The sequence below is a fragment of the Stegodyphus dumicola genome, chromosome 8 (assembly GCF_044657685.1).
Source record: "Stegodyphus dumicola isolate Sdum_Otavi_A_Nest chromosome 8, ASM4465768v1".
In the NCBI taxonomy this organism is placed as follows: Eukaryota; Metazoa; Arthropoda; class Arachnida; order Araneae; family Eresidae; genus Stegodyphus; species Stegodyphus dumicola.
The window spans coordinates 49,297,650-49,311,017 of record NC_140775.1 but is presented as its reverse complement, the minus strand read 5'-3'; the positions used below and the strand labels follow the sequence as shown (position 1 = coordinate 49,311,017).

Sequence of the window (13,368 nt, the reverse complement as noted above, 5' to 3'; positions counted from 1 at the left end):
CAAAAGGCGAAGATTTTTACTGGCGTGGTATTCACAAATTGTCCCAAAGATGTAAAAAACGTATGACACGCCATAGAGAATACTTTGAATAAGGCACTTTTTATCATTCTTCAGAATTAACATGTGATTCTAGGAAAAATATGCCCATTTCATACCTGTGCACCTGGGGTGTATGTATACAGTGCAAAGTCTTTAATCCTTACTCGTCGGGACTTCAGCGATTCCAGATTCGGGTTTTTCCAAATTATAGATCATCAATTTAAATCTGGTAAGATGGCATGCAGAAATTATACAATTAAAAATATGAAACCGTAATTTATGAAATAAAGAGTAATTATGATCTAAAGGACATCAAAATTTACAAAAAAAAAAAAAAAAAAAAAAAAAAGCTTAATATTTATTTGTTTACTTTATTAAACATTTCTTTCAATGCAAGTTGTTTAAGTTGCTTCATTTTATGTGCTAATACTTTCTCTTTAATTTTATAAACAGGCATCATTTCTTGTTCAGTTACAAAATTCCACTGTTCCAGTCCTGTAATTGCTGTGCCGAGAATACTGACTAACTTGTCAATCGAAATTTTTTCATTTTCACTAACCTCTCTATCACTTTCTTCATGCCTTTATCCATTTTTTGCAGCAATTTCACTTTTTGTTTGATGGACATCAAAACATGCTTTCGCTTGGAAATTCTTTTTGACATAATCGAAAGTTCAAGCTTACTTTTGTAAAATTGCTCTAACAGTCTGCAAAAAATAATAAGCCGGATCCAATTAGAAGATTAAGGAACAACGCAATCTGCAACATTAACTGAAATAGATAATTAGATAATTTTAGCTTAGCTTATACCGTCCGTTATACATTAAACGCACATGCATAGACGTATTATGCGCATGCGTTAACACATGCGCAGAAAATTTGTAGCTTTGATGTCTGGATTATAGATCATTCCGGATTATGGACATCTGGATTAAAGACTTGACTGTACATAAAACGCGCATGCGTAAATGCTTTCCATGCGCAGAAAGTTTGTAGCTTTGAGGTCCGGATTAAAGACTTTGCACTGTATATATACGTAAGATAAGAAATATGTAAATGAAAATTATAATTTAATCTAACAGCTAGGATGTAATTTCACTGGCCTGCTTTCTATCTCAACACTATCAAAAATAGAATTAGAACCGCCTCGACTGCCAAGTTCTTTAGATATTACCAAGTGAACATATTAGCATACTACACAATCAGAATTCTTCAATATGGATCTAAGTACGCATCAACAGTGCTCTGTCTTTTCTTTTATTATGTCATATATATATATGTGTGTGTGTGTATACAGTGTACTCTTGATTATCCAGTTTGATGTCATAGAAGCAGGTCATGGATATTTTAGAAATATATTTGATCTGAACTATCAAATTTTCATGCATATTCTGTGTATTTATTTCTTAAAAAAATCTGTAATTTTACTTTGTTTTTTGACAACATTTAAATATTTGTCAAATTTCACTGCATGTTTTTTGTTTAACAGTATTGCAAACAGTTTGTGTGCAAATTACATATTCTTTAGCAAGCTTTGTTGTTGATTCACCATGTTCAAATCTTTGATTCATGTATGTTCTTGTTTTAATGTTTAAAACAATTTTTTGCACTTAGTACTTGTAGCATGTTCTTTATTCCTTTTCAGTTCCAAAATTTTATATAAAATTTTAAAAGATTAATAACTATGGATGAAAATGCATACCCCAAGCCCCACCTCGAAAAAAATTCCCAGTGATAAACGGAAATGATGCCTTTGATTATGTATGTGCAGAATGAGCAGTTGTTGAAACTTAAGCTAAAGATGCAATTCAGCAATTTTTAAAGCATGCTTGGACTTGTTCATGTTTATTTTTTATATACTCTCGTGCATAGTGTTGAGCATGTTTGCATGGACACTGCCAGTCACCGGTAATCCACCCCTGGATAATCGAGAATACACTGTATATATATAATGAACTTACTGGTGGCATAAGACGTTTGATCCATACTGAAGAGCAAACTTTGCAGCCGAGGCAGATTAAATATTCATATTTATTTCAGTTTACATTTGCAGCCACAATTCACCTCGCACTCTAATTGTGCCTATTCAAGAACATTTACACTTTTAATACTGTTGCAATAAGAAGATAGCAACAAAGCTGCTGCTTAGTGAGAACAGAGGTAGAAGCTAAATTTGGAATTATCCAATATGGAAGCTCACAAAGAGAAAGGTTTCAGGTCTAGAAATTTTGAGTTCAAGTTCCATGTTAGCTACATTATTAGCAGTATGCAAATCATATGATATGGAATGATCCAGAAATGATGCAGACCAAAAAGCATTATTTCTATTTTTAGAATACAGGCAAAGTACCCAGAATAAAATTATGCAATTAAGAGGCTGTTGCTAATTAAATTATAATTTTGATTTACAAATTTTTTATCTTGTATATCCTCGCCCCTTCGAAGCAAAAACAGCTTGGCAACAGAAAAGCCGTTTTAAGAGATAAAGTGCTATAAAGCATGAGCAAATGAAGAGAGATAATTTATAAAGTACTGATAATAAAACTTCTTCCAAAATAATTGTTTAACTAATTGAAATTTAAACTTTGATACTGCTGAGTGTTGTGTTTCAGTGCTGTGAAAACTTTGCACACAGTTATAAACATTTTATACACCCATTACTTATTTTGAATAATCACAAGAAATTTCAAAATTTTGTAACATAATTTTTTTTTATTATTACTTGTTATTTAAGCATAAAATGTTATATTATTAAAATTATGATTTTTACTATTATTATAACATTTCTAATTTTCTTATTTTATGCAAAGCTAGAAGACCCCACAGCTTTCTCCAAATACAAACATATCCATTTGTTGGACAAGTCCACTGGTGTATAAATTCATCAGTAGTTTTAAGGACTGCTCTGGCAGTTTGTTAACAATGGTTCCATTCCTTACGTAAGGTAACTAAACTGGCTGGACTGCACTAGAACATCCTATTATACATAAAATAAATAAATAAATAAAACCACACTCCATTACACATAAAAGACAAATGAAAATAATTATGTATGAAAAAATTATAAGATGGGAGTCTTCAAAGTTTATATTGTATGCATAGGGTAAAAGGAACAATTATACAGAGGGAATATTAGGTCTCTGTTTCTGAACCAGTACTCCCTCAATATACTCTATTCAGTTATTTATTACATAATTACACTCATGTCCATAAATTAAGGATAATGCAAAATCAGGCAAAGGAAGAGTTAGAAGCAAAACAAATTTGACTTATTTGTAAAGCTTATTTATTAAACAAAAGGTAAAGAGCAAAAATAGATGCTATATGTTTGATATGATTAAAAAAATTAGCGATTTTTTTCTCCCTGGAGCAAATTACAAAAAAAATCCTATTTACAAAAAACCAATATTACATGGTTGGTATAATTGTTAATACATTGTATGTCTCTCAGACAAGGCAATACAGTCCGTACAATGCCTAGGCATGCTGAGTTTCAAATTATCAATCTGATCTTGGGGGATATTATACCACGCAAAAAGCAATGCTCTCCGAAGTTCCGGTAGACGTGTAGGAGGAGGTTGACGGGCTGCAACTCGTCGGCCAAGCATATCCCACACGTGCTCTACTGGATTCAAGTCCGGTGAGAATGCTGGCCAGTCTATACGCGTGATATCCTCCGATTGAAGGCATTCGCTTACGATGTTTCCACGGTGAGGACGGGCATTGTCATCCATAAACACAAATTGTGCGCCCATGGCGTCCCGAAACAAATGTACATGTTGTTCCAGAATGACGTCCCGATAGATTTGGCTTGTCATGGTTCCAATTTGAACATGCAGGTCAGTTCTGAAACCCAGAATAATTCCACCCCGAACGAGCGCTCCTGCACCACCGTAACGGTGTCGCTCAATGATGTTTTCTTGGTGGTAACGGGTACCTGGAGCTCTCCATATGAAAGTCTGGCGAGAATCAGACTGCAAGCTAAACCTGGACTCATCGGAAAACATCACACAAGCCCACTGTTGCAGTGTCCACAATGCATGTTCCCTACTCCAGGCTAACCGCAGGCGACAGTGAGTTGCAGTAAGTGGAATGCATCTGACAGGTCTACGAGCATATAGACCAATCTGCCCTAAGCGTCTGTACACGGTCTGCCTTGAAATTGTTGTACCAGTGGCTGATTGAGTTGAGGAGACAGGTCTGAGGCTGTGCTTCACCTGTTTCTTTTGGCAGTAACTGCCAAATACCTGCCCTCATTCGGCGTTGTAACTCTGGAGCTACCTGTGCTGTAACGTCTACTCACATTACCATCATCTTTGAATCGTTGCCAAAGCCTGGAGATGACACTCTGGGCAATTTCGAGTTCGTCTGATACTTCCAGTTGGGTACGCCCACATTCCAGACGGCCGATAATTCTACCACGTAAAAAATCATCCAAATGCATCCTTTGTGTCATAACTATTCGGTTATTGCACTGAAATGCTTATAAAGTGCCTGCGAAGAATTTTACTTCTTTGCCTGTATTCCTTATGCCTCTCTTTTACACTCTCGTCATTGTCACGTACCATCGGTGTCATCTAATTACTTCCTGAAATTTGCATATGATTCTTGAAGATGTGTGTAGTGATTTTACAGGTGATATATTTATTTTAGAGTTCGATTTCCGTGTGACTCCGAATTATCCTTAATTTATGGATATGAGTGTATGACATTCATCTACTATAACTTGAACTTTTATCTCAGCATTTCACTTTTTAGTTACATTACACATATTCAGTTCATTACAATTATTAGATTTTTAATGTTTTTAATATTCATTATGATAAAAGTTACACATATTTGTATTTTCTATATTATTACTTAAAATGCATTTCTTTACATTTTGTATGCGAATGCTCAAAATTATTTTAATTTGTGTTTTATACACTGTTGGCCATTAAAATTGCAATACCATGGAGGAAAGCAAATCCAAAACAGATATTTATGGCATGAGAACAAAATGATTAAATTTGTAAGCAGTTTTCGGGTTTACTGCGGTGCGAAATCGGTAAACAGCTACCACCCCTAGCAGCTAAGATGGCCTTTACCCGGTTAGGCATGTATTCGAACTGGGTGTCGATGACAGAAACGAGCAACTCATTCCATGCTGCTTCAAGTTTATGCCACACTTCATCAACTGTTTTAGCTGGAGAAGGATGGCGAGCCAGTCTCTCAGCAACCCGTGACCAGACGTTTTCAATGGGTGACAGAATCTGGAGACCATGCACAGCCAGGGCAGCAGTCGAATACCCTGTGTATCAAAGAAGGTCAGAATACAATGTGCAACATGTGGTCTTACATTATCTTGTTGGAAGATGTCGTTTAGCAGGCCTCGAAGATAAGGTACAGCGTAAGATGTCAGAAATTTACTGATCTGCATTTAAATTACGGTCAAGCCGAACTAGAAATGCGTGTGTCGTGTACCCAGTGGCTGCCCATACCATCACACTAGGTGCAGGCTGATATCGAATATAAGCAGGCGACATGCAGTCTCCTCGGAGCTTCCAGATACGTATAAGGTCATAAGAACACGGCACGCAGAACCGGGACTCATCTGAAAAGACGATATTTTGCCACTTCTGTATTCAGCTGCTTTGTCGTCTCTGTGTGTTCTGTATTGTCAAGGAAAGCTGAAGTAATGGTCGCCGTGCTGATAGTTCACGCTGCTGCAAACGTAGACGCACCATACGAGCATATCCTGGGCGAGCTGCAAAAATGCTCATTTCCTGACTAATGGTCTGTTATGTGGTTGTCTGATTTTGCAGGGCTGACCTCACAATTATGTCTGGCCTGTAAGGCGTTAGGTCACAGTAGGGCATTGAGGACCCTCAGCAACCCATTGATTCCATATTTACAAGACAGTCGATGGATGTCGACCAGTGCGACAGGTGATATCACGGAACAATAATCTGCACTCTCGATAGGGAACGATTCTGCCTGTACCGAATTGCGACACTTGCTGATAAGCATTTCTTCTTATTATTGAAGGCCTAACATGACATTCTACTTAAACTCCCACCTTACAAATGAGAAATCCACTGCACAACTTTCCTTTTATGCAGTGCTTCAGATATCGTTTCTTCCTACATCGCCTAAATGTGCTGAAATACTAATAATTTGCATATCCCAACCTTTTCTTCCTTTCATGTGATTTTGATGTTCATCAGATCATTCCTTCCTGGTGTTGCACTTTGAATGGCCAGCAGTGTATTTATTTCATTCTCATAATAATAATAATAAAATTCTTAATATTAATTAAAACATTTTTCAAATAATTCAGAAACATAATGATATCACATTACAATTTAATAATAATCTTCCATGAGAAAAATATTAAAATTCTTTATTTAATTAATTCAAAAATAGTTTAAATTAATTTTTCTAAAAATAGTTTAAATTTATTTTTCTAATACCATAAAATTTTAATTTCTATTTTCATAAAAGTGCTTTATATTTTAAATTCCGTATGATAAAAAATCATAAATTTGCAATTTGATTACAATACAAAATATTAATTGCTTTTATTAGATGAATAAATTACTTATGAAGCATGTTTAATAATATACTATTACCAAGGTAGCACATTAAATGTACTCGCATATTTCACGGCTGAAAATCATTTAAGGGGAAGAAAATATTATTAAATTTTACTTATTTTTAAAAAATTAATATTCTTTTCTGAAATTGCTAAATCAAAGATATAAAATTTTAATTTTACATGAAGGCATCATGCTAAGTTGGAAACTCGGCACTTTTATCAATTTTTTATTACTGAGTAGAAGCACAGTTTTTTCCTTTGGATGACATCTCTGTTAATTTATATCTAATACTGAAGTAGACAAAAAACATCTGACTTCATCTGTGAAATCATTTTATTATAAACATTTGAATTGAATTTTTAAGTATTAGTACACCACAATAAAATGACAATATTGTTTTCACTTGTATTTTTAGAAATTGCTATTGAGCATCTTATGCAAGCAAGTATTTGAATAGATGGACAAAATACTATGCAGGCACAAAATAAATGTTTAGCATAGCAAAAAACTAAACAGAATGGCTTGAGTGTAGAATTTCTCAACTAATCACATCATTTCAAAGATCCACTCATCCATTTTATAAATACATGTTGAAGAATGGAGCATTAATTTCGCGAACACTCTTTGCGAAACAGAAACTTTTTGCTGAGACAAATGAATTTTTCCAATGTTGTACCTGCACTTACTATGTCCTGCTAACTAATGAAACAACAGACTTAGATGTAATGATGTAGAAGCACTGATAGCATTGAATATTGATCCGTGATGAACAACAACGTGGTAGCCGATGCAGATAAAATATTCATATTTATTTCAGTTGACATTTGCAGCCATAATTCACTTAGCACTCTAATCATGCCTAGACAAGAACATTTACATTTTTGATTCTGTTGCAATAGAAAGAGAGCAGCGAGAACAGAGGTAGAAGCATAGTTTGCAGTTATCCAGTCTGGAAGCTCATTAAGAGAAAGGTTTTAGTTCTTGAAATTTTGAGTTCAGGTTCCCTATTAGCTATATCGTTAGTGTTATGCAAATCATGATATGGATTGATCTAGAAAGCATGCAGTCCACAAACAGTTATTTCTATTTTTAGAATAAAGAGAGAAAATCCCCAAAATAAACATGAGGAATTAAGGGACTATTGCTAATTTAAATTATAATTCTGATTTATATATATTTTTTATCTTTACATATACTATGTATATATTCACACACACATACCATGCTTTCCCGAAAATAAGACCTGGTCTTATAGTAATTCTTGCTGCAAAAGACATATTAGGGCTAGTTTTCAGGGAATGTCTTATTTTTCACGCACAGCAATTAACATTTAGTCATGTACATGATATGCATTTCCTCTGGTTCAAGAAATTTAAAGATAAGCATTTCCTCTGGTGGATTTATTCAGGTGCAAGATATATGTTTATTCACTTTCAAGAAACATTTCATATGAACAATTTATTTATTATAATATAGCCACGTTGTCTTTTTCTGGAACATTGTCATAAAGCTCAATCAGGAATTCTGGCATGAATTTTTTGCAATTTAATTTCCTCAAAGAACATCGGACCTAGCCTCTCTTGTCGAGCTCATATAAGCTCTTTTTGTCTAAGTAGCCTACTTGTAGGGCATTGGCAAAATAGCTGTCCATTATCTCATACATTCTTCATCCAAGTAATGACTTCTTGTAGTAGCTTAGGCTTCACAAGTTTCCTCGTTGATTTCTCTTCATTCTATTTTGAATGTAGTTGCTGATTTTTGTAACGAATAGTCTTTAAATGGCTTGTTTATTGCAGTTTAAAGATGTATGGAATCTGACAGTCATTCCTACAGGAATTATTTGATCAATTCTTTCTGCAAGGAAGTTCTTCACGGTTTTAGTACAGTGAGTGCTGCCAGGATCCTATACTAGTGTACTTCTTCGGGTACCTTGCAAAACAAGTTGTAGAAATAAATTAACCCATTTTATTATTGCTGCTTGTGTGCACCAAGCTTTTTCAGTTTCAAGAACATAAATACCTGAACAATTTCCTCTTTCTTCGATTTGTATATGAGTAGAGAGTTTTTCTTTCCATCAAGATGAATTGCCAATATATATATAAAACATGCACGTTTGTAACGAGTGGGGGGAACCTCTAATCAATGGTAGTTTAAGACACTTGACCCATAAACACTGCAATTTCATCTATAGCGATTATGTTCAAGAGTTGGCACCTAGAGAAGTCAATGCGGTCTATGAAACACTTGAATGCAAAGTTTATGTTTAATCAGTGCAATATGTTCCAATTTGAACAGTATTGTTGATCTTCCGTGATTCTTCTTGAGTGTTAAAATTCCGGAATAAACATTAAATTTGAAGAAAGTGTAAATTCAATGTTAAAAAAAGCAAAAGTGATTCAACGTGTACGTAAATCCCAACTTGACAATTTATGTGCTGAATTCTGCAGCTTTTTGTCTGGACACCTCTGCATTGTGACAAATAGGTATTATAGGTATATATGTGTGTACATATGTATACACATATATGTAAAAAACATGTACCTGCAGAATGTTTGAATATTAGAAAATTGTTTAATAACTGCATAAAAGTGGTTGGTTATGCCACCAAGAGTGTTAGGAATTATGAATGCACATACTTACCTGAAATACGAGGGCTATCCAGAAAGTAGATTACGTTTTGGAATAAAAAAATAAACAAAGTATAGGAAACAAATTTTATTATATACAGATGAAAGCCACACTCAAATACTACTTTTCTACATAGTCACCATACAAATTAAGGCATTTATCGTAGCGATGTACGAGCTTGGAAATTCCTTCGTCGAAAAATTCGGCCGCCTGCGCCTTCAACCACTTCGTTACCTCTTCTTGCAGCTGTGCGTCGTCATCAAAACGCTGCATAGCCAGCCACTTCTTCATTGCTGGGAATAGGTGGAAGTCGCTCGGTGCCAGGTCGGGACTGTACGGCGGATGAGGAAACAACTCCCACTTAAAAGATTCAAGAACTTTACGAGTGACATTTGCCGTGTGGGGCCGGGCGTTGTCGTGAATCAACAAGATCTTAGAGCTCAACATTCCTCTGCGCTTGTTTTGAATTGCTCTTCTGAGTTTTTGGAGAGTTTGGCAATACCTTTGAGAGTTTATTGTAGTGCCTCTTTCCAGGAAGTCCACCAAAATTACACCTTTTCTGTCCCAAAAAACAGTCGTCATCATCTTCCTTGCCGACATTGTTTGCATGCATTTCTTGGGTTTTTGGGGAGAACTTGTGTGCCCTCACTGCATTGATTGCAATTTCGTTTCACAGTTCACATGTTTCACCCATGTTTCGTCACCAGTAACGATGCGATCGAGTAAAGAGTCACCATCCTTATGGTAAGCGTCCAAAAAGTTCAACGCTGCAGCCATTCGCTGATTTTTGTGGTCCTCTGTCAAGATTTTTGGAATCCATCTTGCACAAAACTTGTGGTAACCAAGCTTTTCGCTGATGATTTCGTGCAACAAACTTCGCGAAATTTGTGGAAAACTCAAAGAAAGTTCCGTTATTGTGAAATTTCGATTTTCACGGACTTTAGCATCGACTTTTTCGAGAAGTTCGGCGGTCACTATGCTGGGTCTCCCACTTCGATCTTCGTCGTGAACATTGGTTCGGCCATTTTGAAATCTTATGACCCACTGACGCACTCCACCTTCAGTGATAATGTTGTCCCCATACACTTCACGAAGCTGCCGATAGATTTCTATCGGTTTACAGTTTTTTGCAGTCAGAAACCTTATTACTGAGCGCACCTCGCAGCTCGCGGGATTTTCAATTAACGCAGACATTTCAAACCGTCACAGTATCTGAACGGAGCACAGCACGAACCTCTCACTAGCACGGCTAGATGCAGACTGAGCTGCGCAACGCTCTGACCCCAAGATGGCCGCGCTAGCCCCGCCCCTAGCGGACACAGACGGAAACGTAATCTACTTCCTGGATGGCCCTCGTAATTTCTTGGTTGTTTTAAAGAAAAAGAGATGTGTAATTTATTTAGCTGTGTAAAACAATGTATTCTGTAAGATATATTGAAGTGATGTTGGATTCAATTTAATTTCACTCTGAAGTCACACACGATAAAGTGATTATATTCTTATTCATTGTGATGTTTCCAATTATCATTGCAAAATTGTCATCATAGCGGAATCTAACAAATATGCATAAAAGCATGTTTTGCAAATGTTTTTCAGAAGTCAAACAACAAAAATCAGCGTTATATTTTCAAATTTTCACAAGACTAGTTTTGTGAAAATTTGAAAATATAACGCAATGTTTGCATTATATTTTATATTTTAAAATTTTTTATATTTATAAATTTGAAAATTTATTTATTTTATATTTATGAATTTGAAAATATAATGCAATGCAAATGTTTTTCAGAAGTCAAACAACAAAAATCAGCGTTATATTTTCAAATTTTCACAAGACTAGTTTCGATGGTTTTATCGAACCATCATCCTCAGCTGCAAAAACTGAAATGAACGAGATAGGATATAATGATTAGATAAGATAAGAAAGCCTGGACATGAGATAAATAAACTAGTGGTGCCATCTGTTGATGAAACCAAGAACTAAAATATAATTTCTTTAACCACTTGCGCTAAAAAGACGTGCCACATACGTTGAGATGCTTTTGTTTCAAATCGCAAGCGACGTGAACACGGCGTCGATAGGCATTTATTGGAAAAATAAAAATAACATGGTGCACACGTTGCCTAATGACGAGATTGTTTATTTCTCGAGTTGCAGCTCTGGATTTCACTCGCAGATGCGGAACGGCGTAAATGAGACACTTTACAGCTTGTTATATTATAACGCACGGCACTGCAACCATGAAGTTAAGTTGTAGCGCAAGTGGTTAAAGGCCGAAGGCAAAGGTGGATTGGAATTAGGATCGTTCACTAGAACAGAAAGATTTTTTTGAATGTGAAATGCCTCTAGAAAATCCAGTTAAATATTTTAAAATTTCTGACTGGACAAATTTTATGCCCTTCATCCTGCAACATGCGAGGAAGTACTTGTTGGGAAAGCTAACTTTAACATTCTCTTTTTTGCTGCTTAATAGACGACAATTGCTCGTAGCTATTAAAAATAGGGATTTTTTAAACATGTGGAAGTTCGGGAACTTTCCTAGTTTTTTCCGTTTCGTACATATTTTGATCGCTAGAACACATCAAGGTTGTCGAGATTATTTTCCCAGTTATAGAAACATGGTGCTATCAGCTTTGAAAATATTTTTAAATCTTATTTGTATGTAAAAATTAAGTATGATTGTGTAGAGTAAAGCTTTTTTTACACCGCATAAATGTACTTTACCTCTTCTCCTGGAAAATGTACAGTCTCCGCTTCAAAAATAGGCATTGTCGGGAAATACTTTGACTGGGGCAAATGATTGGCTTCCTGACCTGATAAAGTAACCTGGGTGAAATTGCCCGCGAAAAAATATACCACGACGTCTTTGGAAACATTCCTACTTCCTTCTTTACATAAATGTTCTTTGGTTAAATTTAGGCTATTTTGTTACGACGAAATAGTCGAAATTTAACAAAAGAGCATTTGTGTAAAGAAGGAATGCTTCCACACAGACGTATATAAACCAGTTTAACTACTGCGCCGCTAAATCGTAGAGGGACAAGTTCTCGTGGCAAAATCGCCATGTGTATATGAAATTTAGGAATACAGTCCGAAAACCAACGAACTTACATGATTTCTTTTTTGACTAAGCGTTTCGTGATTGAGATTTTCTTTTATTTATTTATTTATTTTTTGGTTCCGTTCTCTCTCTTTTAACAATATTTGCATTTCATAGCGTAATTTTTACAATGCAACTCTGGAAGTGGTAGAACTGGATTTTACGGCGAATCCAGTGTTCTGAACTGGAAAAAGGTATATATATCTTATTTTTAGTTTCAATTCTAAAGTGAATATCAACTTTTTACGCCATTCGACAAAATTCACGATCTGCTTTCAATATTTAAAAATAAAATTAAAAATATTTTCTATATTTTATATATTTAAAAAAATTAAAAACAAGACATATAAGACCGATAAACTCAACAATATCAATGTTTATTGGCACTTATATTTCAGAATTATTGCTATACTTAGATACTTTTGTGCAAAACATGTAAATATTTTCTAAATTGTATAGTAATTATTTAGAATATAAGTCGGAGGGTACCAAACGCTTGTATGCTTCGTTAACCTGTATGTGGTAATTATTAGTGTGGCGCCTTACCTTGCAAATAGTTATGAAACATTTTTAAGCACTTTTAGGTTTATTGAGATTACGGTAAAGTACACTAAGGCTATCTGCTTAAGGGGAGAGATGCCTTCATGTAGGACTTTCTAAGGGAAACTGACTTGTATACACGTTACACATGGAGAAAACCATGAAAACGCCCATGCAGCCAGGCCGTTCGCGGGATTTTAACCTCTGACTGAACTACCAGTGATCTACGACTTAACCGCTCTGCTGCTGGTGGGCTTATATTTTTAAGTAAAATATGCCTATCAGATGCATGCAACATCAAATTTGAACGTATATGTTTTTTTATAATACGTCGCGGCGCGCAATGAACTGGAAGTTGATCTGTCAGCACTATCGTTATCTTCAGGGCAGATGTTTTTATTTTATTCGGCTTATAGTTCCTTACTAAATGTAGTATTTAATCTCGATGTACTCTGTCTTTGATATGATTTAAATCAAATTCCTCGT

At 35.2% G+C, this 13,368-nt stretch overlaps 1 protein-coding gene across 1 annotated transcript in view; it reads left to right on the top strand.

Moving 5' to 3' along the window:
* Positions 1-13,368, top strand: part of LOC118184967 (uncharacterized) — a 66,946-nt gene that overhangs the window by 48,930 nt on the left and 4,648 nt on the right. The window lies entirely within an intron of this gene.